Source organism: Tasmannia lanceolata, unplaced genomic scaffold (assembly GCF_043159265.1).
Source record: "Tasmannia lanceolata isolate RefF3 unplaced genomic scaffold, GAP_Taslan_0.1 ptg000011l, whole genome shotgun sequence".
In the NCBI taxonomy this organism is placed as follows: Eukaryota; Viridiplantae; Streptophyta; class Magnoliopsida; order Canellales; family Winteraceae; genus Tasmannia; species Tasmannia lanceolata.
Window position 1 is genome coordinate 15,602,946 of NW_027518688.1, and position 3,609 is coordinate 15,606,554.

Sequence of the window (3,609 nt, forward strand, 5' to 3'; positions counted from 1 at the left end):
AAGCTCTATCGCATGATGGCCCGTACTGAAAATGGTAGCAAAGCTCTTCTATAGATCGAGAAAAGCTTGAAAACTGATCCAGTGAATATTTGTTACAATCTCAACAGCAAGGCTCCCGGGTCGTCATAGGAACCCACTTAGAATGTAACTTATCTACTCCTTAATCTCCAATTCAGGGTGCAACTCAGTAAGTAAATCCACCCACGAAGGTTGTCTTTGGAGCAATTAGGATTGGACATCTGACAGGGAAATGTACTTGCAGATGTAAGAATTCAAAGACGTAGGAAGCTAGAATGGGGTTTAAGGCCTTCATTGATGGGAGCAGAAGGAAGTTTCTTGAACTGTAAAAAATGTCAGGAATCTGAATGGGAATTATCAAATTGGTATAAGCCTAACTGACCATTGCACTCAAACGATCAGTTTGAGTCCAATTATCAGTTTTGGAGTCACAATCTATTCTCAAAATAAAAAACATACAGGGTCTTAGTAATCACGTGTTGTTCAATAGAGTTAGATGAATTTCGTTTCCATCACAAGTTATCTGCCAATACATTCAATGCATCTTAAGGACACAACATTCACTAGTAAATATTCTTGCAGGCAATCACATGATAAGGAACTGTCTGTTTAAGATTATGTGAACCGATTATGAGTACCAATCCATTTACTGGATTCAAAATTACGTTTAAATTTGAGTCCAGTAATAGTTTTAGCACTCACAATCGGTCTTCATTATCTTAAACAAATAGGGCCTAAAAAAGAACAAGCAATAGGAACCAATATAAACAAAACCCAACTTCAGTATTCCATCAAGCAACAGTTCACTTTGAGATGGCGTAACAGTTCAGGTTCAAACAAGAAATTCACACGTCTTTAAAAAATTAGGAAATTTTAGTCTGAAGAATGCAAACAAGCAATTCAATAACTGCCAGTTTCGCCCTGTAAGGTATCTTTGCAAGCATGATGTCAAACTTTAGAATCTATAATTGGAACAGCAAAGATGCAATTTTGGATCAAAGATTTGAGAATCTAAAGCGGCATCAGAGCACAAATTCAATCTCATTGCCCCCGTTGAGTGTGGAGCAATTCCTTTTCATCCAACTACTTCTATCTCTTTTCAGGTTATTAGAATCCTCCAATCGCCATCCAGGTCACCACCAAAGCATTCAGTTGGATGAGGCCTGTGTAAAGCGAAAAAAAATGCATTAACTAACCACAAACATATTGCAGAAATAAACAACAATTAATCTTAGAGAACTGAGCAAATAATTGAAAGATTCATTAGTTATCCCATAAAAATCCTGACTTTTATAATAAAAGGGAAAGTCCCACCTATTAAGGATGGAAAAGTCCCACCTATTAAATAGTTAGGGTTGTTTTGAAACGAAATGTGCAATAAAGCCTTGTTCCATTAGAAAATTGATGATTTTAACCTCTTGAGGTGTCAATAAGGTTCACATATGCACCTGTACTTCGCAATTCGTCCAACCATTCCGTTTCTCTGTTCTTTTCCTTACATTTATATTATGGACTCTAAAAGGCATACTCACCATTTCGAGGGATAAGTTCCACATTTTATGTTTTTCATCCTCTCTCACAGGGGAGGGAAAAGTTTTCTCCCATCTAATTCACAAAAAGTAATCTCTCATCCCTTCTGCTGAATGCACACCGACACAGGTTTCTTTCTCATGCACGAGGGCAAGTTTCTAACCATGTATAATTTTGTCAATCAAGTTGTTTAGAAATTTATCAATCAAAAAAAGGTTGTTCAAAAATTGTGTCACTTGATCAATGAATTACCAAATGCATTTACTATCAGACTATGTTCTTTTTCAAAAACATATATTTCTTCATGTTCTCCATGCATCACAAACAAGCAACATAAACAAAATATGGTTTCAGTGACGATTCAAGTTGTTTCATACCAGTATTAGGGGATAGTAGATTTTGAAGCTGTTCTGTTGTTATTTCCTGCACTGATGAACACGAAGAACTGAAAACATAACAGAGATGGAAGGACATAATTTAAACTCCAATTGTTGCCTTATACATTGACTCTGTCCAGAACATTATTAACAGTGATTATATACAGTTTAGATTAAAAAAAAGAGTGCACTTTAAAATTCATGCAAATGCTACTAATAGAGAGAAGATCCTATACCTCCTATCTATAGAGGGAGACTGAATAAAAACAGAGGTAAAATCGAAAATTTTTGCATGATTTTTTCATGAAAAAAATAAAAGAAAAATAGAAGGAACCAAAAAGAGAAACAGAGAAAATCCAGTATAAACAATGAGAAAAAAAAGAAACAAAGAACAAAATCCACTTTAAACGCTAAATTTTTGCAACTTTTTTGCAGCAAAATCGAAAAATTTGCACTATTGATGATTTTTGCAGCAAAAAAAAATCCTGACTTTTATACAGATAACAACAGGGAATGGTATGAGAATGAAGAAAAGTGGGTTTCTGCTAGATTGCCATGTGGGGGAGATGGAATAGAAAAAAGAAAATAGAAAAAGACAAAGGCAGAAGATGAAACCCTACATACACTAAAAATCTAAAAATAAATACAAACAGATGAAACCCTATTAAAAAATGATTTGCAGGCCATACCCTCTTAAAGTGATAAAATAGATGAAACCCTCTTGAAGTGATTTGCAGATGAAACCCACTTAAAAAATAGATGAAACCCTATTAAAGTGAGGAAAAAATGATGAAACGCTCTTTTTGCACATCATTTGCAGGAAAAAAAAGAGAAGAAGAGATTAAAGTTAGAATCACACTAACCTTAGGGGCGGCAGAGAGGAGACTTGCAGAGAAAGCGAGAGAGAAGAGAGACGCGGATTTAGGATCCAAGATTGAAAGAAAGCTTGAAGGAACAAAGCTTCTGGTTCGAAACCCTTGCTCGCACGAGTCGCAGAGAAGGAGAGAGATTTCGGCTGGGTTTTTCTTCCCAACAGAGTCGCAGAGAAGGAGAGAGATTTCGGCTGGGTTTTGTAAGAAATCGCAGGTTTTTCTTCTCCTCTATGGATTTTGTTTTTCTTCCCAACAGGTTTTTCTTCCCAACCGCACCAAAGAAACATGCGATCACACTCTTTTGAGGTTTTTCTTCTCAACAGACTCGCAGAGAAGGAGAGAGATTTTGGCTGGGTTTTGAGATTTCCGCAGAGGAGAGAGAAGCTAGATCGTGACGCACCCTCGATAACGCAATTTCTCTCTTTCTTTTCCCGCATGGGCCCACGTTTCAATAGCCAATGAGATAGCTTCTCTCTCTTCAACCGCATGTTTTGTTGGTGCGCTCAACCGCACACTCTTTTTCCTCTATATATATATATATATATATATATATATATATATATATATAGAGGAAAAGGATTGTACGCTCGACCGTACCTAAAGTTAGGTACGGTAGAGTGCCAAATCACATGGGTCCCCCATTTTTGGTGGGCATCTAAACCATTCATTTGCAAGGCCCCATCATAGATAGGGTGCATACCAAAAATCAGCACCATTGAATCATCCTAACCCCTCCAAAACTGGAGGCCAAAATGGGCAGATTTGTGGACAAACACTGTCTGTCCATTTTGGCCTCCACAAATGGATGGGTT

At 36.9% G+C, this 3,609-nt stretch overlaps 1 long non-coding RNA gene across 1 annotated transcript; it reads right to left on the reverse strand.

Moving 5' to 3' along the window:
• Positions 1 to 782: 782 nt before the first annotated feature.
• Positions 783 to 3,292, reverse strand: LOC143886178 (uncharacterized). The gene is made up of 3 exons (XR_013253697.1): positions 2,789 to 3,292; positions 1,926 to 1,993; positions 783 to 1,181 (listed from the first exon to the last, which is right to left on the reverse strand). It is a non-coding gene; the product is annotated as an uncharacterized LOC143886178 (long non-coding RNA).
• Positions 3,293 to 3,609: the final 317 nt, after the last annotated feature.